This window comes from Crassostrea angulata, chromosome 5, assembly GCF_025612915.1.
Source record: "Crassostrea angulata isolate pt1a10 chromosome 5, ASM2561291v2, whole genome shotgun sequence".
Taxonomy (NCBI): domain Eukaryota; kingdom Metazoa; phylum Mollusca; class Bivalvia; order Ostreida; family Ostreidae; genus Magallana; species Magallana angulata.
In genome coordinates, this window is record NC_069115.1 from 14,453,699 (window position 1) to 14,462,613 (window position 8,915).

The window sequence follows — 8,915 nt, forward strand, 5'->3', positions numbered from 1 at the left end:
TCGAATCTCGTATTTCGAATTTCGAATCTCGAATGATCCTTCTCGGCTTTCGTAAAAACCCGTTTAGACTTTTCCTTTTCATGAACTTCAATTCTACAATTTGCGAGATTGCTTTTCAAGCATCCATATATAGTGTATACTTTAAATCATTTAAACCACGTCCCACGGATTATTACTTGGCTCTTTAAAGCCATGTACATTTGAACGTAGAAATATGTAGGTAAAAAATTAAAACCTTTCCCGAAGAATTACTATATGTTACGTTTGGTGATATCACTTTGCCAGCATCCCCATTCCTTCATATCTACATATAAAAATCATAGTGACTTTTTGTCAGTGTTTATAAATACTTATAGTTCTTTTCGAATGCTGTTATTTTTGACACGTTTAGGCCTAGGATAAGAAAGAAATATGGTCAATTGATGCATATTTGAATATTAGGATATAATGTATTTCGACTAGAAAATCCTCTAGGTCACGACCTTCTTCAGCCCTCTTACATTGCGCATGTCCGACCTTCACCTTTGCATCTAAATGGAGTTACTTATACATAAGTAATTAATTACCTAAAATGCAGGTAAAAAATACTTGTAAATATCATCTGTATATTGAAATTGATACACATTTTAATTTTTGTACGAGATTGGACTCCTACCGAAATAAATATATCAATAGGGTGTTAATTTCTGAAACGAAATAAGTTTTCAACATTTATATTAATTAAACTTATATTAAAGTTTAAAAAATCTTGTTTTTATTAAATGGACTAAAGTTAGGAAACCAACATTTTAACCATAATGACACATAATCGTATTATAACTCAAATTGTATTTAAAGTTTAGTACATTTTAAGATGTGGTAAATTATTAGTACCACCACCAAGTAATATTCATTGATGAATATCATACTTACAGAACATCAATAACATATATATCATCTATGTAAAAAGAATGTATATAGATATATACCGTATATTCATACCGTAGGCCAATAACACATCTTTAGAGTGACTTGCAGGAACGACTTATTGATGAAAATATATCTATAAACATTGCTTGATATTACTTTCAGTTTGAAGTGATATCCTTCAATAAAAAGTTTAATCCTAGTTATCCATACAAACTATCATAATCAGAAAAAGACAGAATAACGTCGAATCGTTAGATATAACATAAATTCCAATATAATGTGATGATTTTTAAGGAAGATTTCGTTTTCAGAACAACGTAATTACCATAGGTATTAAGGTTACCCACTTCATGAAAATAAATTATAAAGGGTGTATCATTTTTTGAAATGAAAACCTAATTATATCTAAAATAGCTTTTGTTATAACAAAAGGCAACAGTATAAAAATAGGATGTTTCTTTTCCCATATCTCGGAGAAATCTAGTGTCTTAGGATATGTCACGAATACTAGTACACAATGGACATAACAGATTTTTAATGCAAGAGAGATAGATAAATTTCGATAATAAGGATGATTCGTAAAATAAGAGACATGAATAAATTGATAATAAATCTAATGGAATTCATTCTGAGGATGTTTTCATACGTCGACATCATTATTCTGAAGTTTCCTTGCAAAGACAATTTTCATATGACATTGCATTTTTCCCTTTTAGCAATTAGTTCCAAAGAATATGTCATAAACATACAAGAGATAATCAATATCAAATTGAATTAGGTTCTTACAATTGTGTATGTATCATTAAAACCAGATCGATACACCTCAAAATTTCCAGTGGGACAAGTTGAATGTTGTTGAATAATTCTTAAGGCGTTGTTGAATTAAATCAAATGGGAAACAACTCCTGCTTAATATTTTCCAACGCCAGCTATCTATTTCAAAATGCTACATTAGTTAAAGGTGAGAACAAAAATAAGAAATTTTAAAAATCACTAAAATGTATAAAACCCAACCAATTGTTCCAATTTTTATTTAACAGAAATATGCTTAGAACGTGTATTTATAAAGAGCAAAATTACTTTTGTTTGCAATTAAAGAATTAGAGACATTCAACGGACATTCCAACAAAGTGATATAAGACATGTAAATACATGTACTTGAATATATTCATAAAACTAGTGTATTATATATAAAAGGTTTGTTAATAAAATAAATTTTCGACAAATACAGTTATTTCATGCATATCTTTTACAATTTTATGCTATGCTATGCGATTTTTATGATATGGTATGAGATTTGTATGCTATGCTATGAGATTTGTATGCTATGCTATGAGAAATTGAAATGAAGGGCTTAATGATATTGTATGCCATGCTATGGTATGCTATGAGATTTGAACAAAAACGCTCCGTCCTTGAAAAATTAACAAAGATTAGAATAGTTTCGATATTTGCACTAGCTACAATACAATCACAAGATTACAATTTAGGGCTACCATAAAAAGTTGACAAAAGATAAAGAAAGCAAATGAATTTTAATTCATTTGGTTCACAGACAGAAACTCAAGGAATCTTATCCTCGCATGTTCATAACATTCACCGTCTCAATAAAATTAAATATATGAAGCGATAGTGTTAAAGACAGGCGTAGATTTGTACTAGATTATACTTAGGACTAATTAATAAGATATTGTCGTACTACTATAGGTAAGTGTAAATCATGTTCATTTTTAAAAGAAATTACTTTATCTTTTTTAAAGCAAGTTTCATTGGTACCGAATTTTTGTTAGAATCACAAAGACATGGACTAGGAATGATATACACTAATTCCTCGTTTTTATTATATTTGAAATTTTCATAAAGTTACCTTACGGGAATAAAAGACGATTTATCATTTTCATATTTTTTATTTTCATCCAGCCGCCTGGTGGCGTAATGTTACAAAGAACCACAACATAGACACCCCAATTGTTATTCTGAGTACTTTCTGAAGAAACGGGATGACGTTTAGCTGTGTTTATCCTATTACGTCTACTGGTTCGCTTTCTGCACTGTAATGATAAAAACATTCAAATTTAATTTACAAAAGAATGTAACTAAGAGACCAATCACAGCTCTGTTGTTAATATTAAAGCGTACTTAAAACCTGAAACCCTACATTAAAACTGAAACAATAACTTTTAACATAGATTACAAACAATTCACACGCTATTGAAATGAAAATGTCTTCTTTTAAATATGGAAAAAAATTCACTTACTCCATCTCACAGATGTACCCTGCCTTTACTGTACAGTAATGGTCATTCCAATGGAAATGATCGGGTACCCAAAACATGGCACAATCTTGATGATTTCCAGCATTATCCGGACTAGTGGGGGACCAGTCAGTAAAGGAAGCAGAATTCTGTGACGAGGTCCACACCCAGTCCCCCTCAAACACGATGTCTGACAGTCAAATCCAGTAACCCTCTACGAAAGGTAATGCTGTGTTTATCAAGTTATTATTATCAAATTGGCACCAAATAACCCTACCCGATGCTAATGTTCAATATTAAAGTTGGTTGATCAAACAGCTAAACATTTTTTTTATCATCAATCTTTATAAAAGTTTTTCTTAACAAATATTATTAAGGTCTTCCGTTTTCTAACAAAAGACCTTATAGTGATTGTATAATGTCTTTTTTTTTCTCGTTATTTATTCTCCCTTTTTTTCGTCGGCAGAATATTTCAGAGATGACTCGATAGATTTTCTTGAAAATTTTCAAGAATGAAAAAAAAAAAACAATTTTATATCGAGGTGTTTTTTTTTTCTTTCAAAATTCATTTCCAGTCGTCAGTTTTATGTTCTGCGGCAAATATACTGTCACCTAGAGATCTCACAAATGGTAGAAACTTGAACATTCAAACTTGAAACACCTATAGTTGTAAATGCGTATATTTACATTCCACATGTTTTTTGTTTGTAAAGTGTGTTAAAAGCTACGGCAGTTATAACACTGGAACACACACAGGGTACTCAAAGGTTAAAATGACGAGTTTAATGATGGCGTCACAAACGTTGAACGCTGTAAACTGCAGCGTCGCAAGCGAAAATCAAACTTCACGCTTGTGGCTGTTACAGTGGCTCTTTTAATATGAACTTACGCATAGGATAAGATAAGATAAGATTTTAAAGGTAAAAATCGTATTTGCAGACAAGGCAAGACGATAAGAAAATGTAAATATAAACACTGAATCATGATGTTTTGAAAGATACAGTCTCATAACTGCAGCGATATGTGCATACAGATTTTCATTACTTAATTTGTATGCACACACCGCTGCTGTTATGAGACTGTATCTTTAAAAAAATCATGATTCAATGCTTAATTAAACATTTGTTATGATTCAATGCTTCATTAAACTTTTGTTATGTTCGTCGTAACTTCCAGTCGTCATCAAAAGTAATTCAAAAATTATTTGTTACGTATTAAATTTATTTTACATAGAATGAATTATAATAGAATATTTCATGTATGCCATTCCAAATAAACAAAAACATTCTAATTCCGGTTGGATATCTCAAATAGCTTTTTTAAAAACACATTTTGGACTCGCGAGATGTCAGAAACTGTAAAAGATCAAGATAAAAACTTTTCCGATGATAACAATTTGATTCAAGATCTGTTTCACGGGTTTTATTTTGTCAACCGTCACTTCCGGTTGTGACTGGGAGGGTTAAATCAAATTCGAATCAATTTAACTGTGTTTTCTTTGACTGTTTTAGCTTATCCGATAAAAAATAACATATATTTGGTGATGTACAAGAAGTACAAACTTTTATTTACTTTTATGGCGACATTTCCCTACATTGATTATGTCAATATAATTATCTTTCATAAATCTTCCTCTCGCTGTCTCTTTCAATAAACTTACCTTGTGGATGTGTACCAAGAATCTGTACTCGCAAAAAGTTATTTTCATCAGCAGTTTCGATTTCTACGAGCTTTGAATTTCTTCTTTCACAAAATGACTACAAATTATAATTACATATGTTTTTGCAGACGTGAAAATAACATATTACTTACCCAGAGATAAAAAAGGAAGATAATAAAAAAAGTAATGAAAAACCTTCCATATATAAAACAAATAATCTTGCGCATTCTGGATGGGCTGCATTAATTGCTCCCTTTTTTAAAGCACAAATTCATTGGTAGCCATAATGCATATCCAAGAGCTAATTTATGCCAACTTTATATCTTAAATTTCCGAGAACAGGAGATCACTATATAAATTGTCATACCCCGGCTTCGATGAAGTCCTCTGGAACATCCTGTATAAAGAGGTAACAGGAATTCCCGTGCCTTTTCCAGTGGTTTGGACATCCCACGGACCAAACACCTTTCAATGAAATTAACAATGATAGCAGTGATTAATCAAGTTTAATGAAAACGTCTAGAATCAGTATGGCCTTACGTCACTTTTTGAAAAAGCTTGAAGTGAAAACAGACTATGCTAAACAAAGCATCCAAAAAGAAAAAAAAACCTAATACATGTGTAACGTGTGAATGAAAGTATACCTTTTTTTAAATTGATATAAGAGTGATCCTTTAGACTATATTGTTTATTATATCCATTATTCCTAGGCCATCAATCATTGAAACCGTCTTTTGCGAATTAGTTTTTGTTAACTACTGTCATGAAAGACCCAATGTTTCCTTCAAATCACATTAAAAAAAGTGGAGAACTCTTTTACCTTTTGGGATCTTTGACCTCCTTTTATATTAAGACTGATATCTTTACTCCTTTTTTACATTTATACTCTGTCCCGAGTTTTTGCTTCCACCACTTTTTGCTTGCTTGATATTTCGATAATCAAAAATACCTCTGTGCTCAAACTAATTTCATCCACTAATATGAAAAATGTCCAGGTTATCTGTTTTGAAACGACCCCTCTACCGTTTCAGGTTTCAATACACAACCAGAAATAGAAAGTCTACGGGGATTTTGCATTGCATCAGCCATGAAATAGCCCGGGTGAAAACGTTGTAAAAAATTGTGCGAGGTATTCCGTGCGAATTCCGAATCGCGAAAAGATATAATCATTTCCCATTTTAAATTTCCGTAAGAACCTGTGAAGTTTTATGAGTGAAATATGATAATGTGTCAATGAAGATATCTTGGATATTTTCCTTTTTATCAATTTCAACGTATTTCTTCGCAGTTATATGCATTTTTATTAAAAACCATCAAAAAGTGATGGAACTATTAACTTGGGACAGACTATAGTTAAAAAAGTTGAATATGTCGATATTTTTGTCTACCATATAAAGATACATTTTTGCAAGACCATGTTCATTATGCTTCTCTCTCGGGCATTGACATTTCCTTGTAGATATATTGCACTAGATAAAAACGTCCTAGTCTGACATACTAAAGATAGAATAGTATTATGATCTTAGAATCTTTATCGCTCTGAATTATAGAAATGCGAAGACTTGTATAAGCTTGGTTATACATTTGAGCTCATATTACATACGACCGTCGAAAACTGAAACGAATTTCTCAATTGAAGACATTACAAATTAGATTGAAAGTCATAACTTAATAAACGAAATTATTTAATTTCAATTCTACGGATATTTCTCGTGATTCTCATTAAACGTACATACAAACTTACTTTGAATGAATGGAAGAAGGGCGGAAATAAAACAAATGGTCCTCATTTCTCAGATAGGAAGTTTGTTTTGCATTGCCACCTTATCAGATAGACAATGAATTCAATGTCTAATCTTTAATGTACATGAACTGATCAGAATTGTTACCTCAAGATCACACATATCCTGTGACATTTAGTTCATATTCAAAACGTAGATATATTTGCAAAACCAAATCAAATACATGTTGAGTAAATTTGCATTTGGTTTTGACATGTAAGAAAACTAGACAAACTACAGCTATTGACTTCATTATTAGCAAATAATTGACATTGCACATTCTATACGAGAGTATACAAACTATTGCCTTGTTCAAAAAACAAAGATTTTTGGGGGTATATGTATAAATCGCTTTACTTGTTGAAAGTAATTTGTTGAATCAATATAATTAACAAAACCGAACACACTTTCAAAAGTAATTCTGAAAAAGTAAGAGGACGAGAAAGACTTTAATTACTGCATATTTCATGCCATGCCAAATAAATTAAGAGGAATATACACAAAATGTCGTATAGAATTTATATTATATTTTGGTTTTGATGTACATCTCAGAATGAAAAACTTTTAAAAGTGTATTGCCCTTATTAAAAATGTTTCATACATTGAAGATTTAAAAATTCCTAAAGAAATTATATAGTGAAACTTTTCAGGCAATATTTTGTCATTATGTGGAATACGTTGAAAAAACAGAATATTTGTTAAAAAGTTAAAAAAAGACAATTTTAAGTCGTCTGCTTGAGTATTATATATACATTTCATTTTCTAACAGTTAGGATTCTTCATTCTACAATTCTTTTAAACGTATATCGGGACATCAATTACAAATAAATAATGTTGGCAATCAGTTTCTGTACAGACACTGCAATTCAGCGGATCATTTCTTTGTTTTGTCAATAAAAGAATTCTACAGAAAATTTACCATCATACTCCGTCACAATAGTCTCTTACAAAGTACACCTTTCCGTACACAACGAGAATAGGTCTTGATCAGATAAGTCCACAGTGTAACAATGTAAATGTGTTGAAAAATAACAAAATATAGAGACTTAAGCGTAGCCATGGATATCGGTCTTACAAATAACCCATTATTCACGATGTCTCCTTTGATTCACTTATACCTTATGTAAATAAACAGTCAAGTCTCCATCACCTTTACACCAAAGATTACTTTGTCCCTTTGAAACTTTCAAGTAATATGCTTTAACAAGTAAAGGAAATGCCAATTTTTGATTCTTCAACACCCAATACAGACTCGGTTCTGTATTATAGATATTGTTAACCACAGGCTACTTAAACCGCCATGTTTTGAGGAAACTGCTAAAATCCACGTTTATTCTTTAATTAAAAATTAAAATGCCATCAGAATAATTGACGCATTATAAATTAGTAATATTCTCAATCAGAGAACGTCCTGTCTTGTACTTTACCATATTCTTAGTTGAAGTCTACTTCTTGTGATTCTTACAATTATCCATGGATATTGCTTCCAAAGTTTTAATTGCAAGGAAAGTCTTCAATGCCTCGACATCGAGCATCTAAAACGTAGTCCTCCAAGGTGTTCTTGTTCTTCTTTACCCTTCAACTATAGTCCTGCTTTGCACGTCATTACTGGTGACGTAAATAAAGTAAATAATGATGACCTAAAATCTCTTATTCTAAAGGTCCAAAATTTAGGGAAACCTAAACTTTCAGCTAGTATTATTTAAACAACAAGAGGCCAATTGGCCTTAACGGTCACCTGAGCAGCATATAGTAACCCATACACAAACTTGTCGAGGAGTCTCATATATGCATTTAATTAATAAGATTTCATTCTGGAGTAGAAAAATAATAAATTTGTAATGACAACCACCTCCCTGCCTGAACTCTTTCAAAAAGAACTGTGAAACCTATAATTTTGGCGAAAAACTTAAAGATCTGGTCTACAAAATCAGTTTTCCTTTCAGGTGTGTGGGAGTAAAGAAGATAATTTTTAAACATTATATGCATTAACACTTATATATCCATTTTGGGCTTGCCCTAGAGTAGAAACCCATACTCCAGGGGACATGAAAATTAAAATTTTAGTAGAGGACTTCCTGGTAATCATAATTAAAAGTCAGCTTTTTACACTGATGTGTGAGAGTAGAGAAGAAAATTGTTAAACATTATATGCAATAACACTATATTGCCATATTGCCCCCCCCCCCCATGTCCTGAACCCCTGACCCGCAGGCCATGAATTTCAAAATTTAGGTAGAGGAGTTAGTGGACATCATAACCATGTATTCATTTTTTTGCCCACATGTGTGAAAGTAGAGATGATTTTTT

At 31.4% G+C, this 8,915-nt stretch overlaps 1 pseudogene; it reads right to left on the minus strand.

The window, feature by feature from the left end:
* Positions 1–2,796: 2,796 nt before the first annotated feature.
* Positions 2,797–6,685, minus strand: LOC128185744 (perlucin-like protein; annotated as a pseudogene).
* Between the last annotated feature and the right edge of the window lie 2,230 nt (positions 6,686–8,915).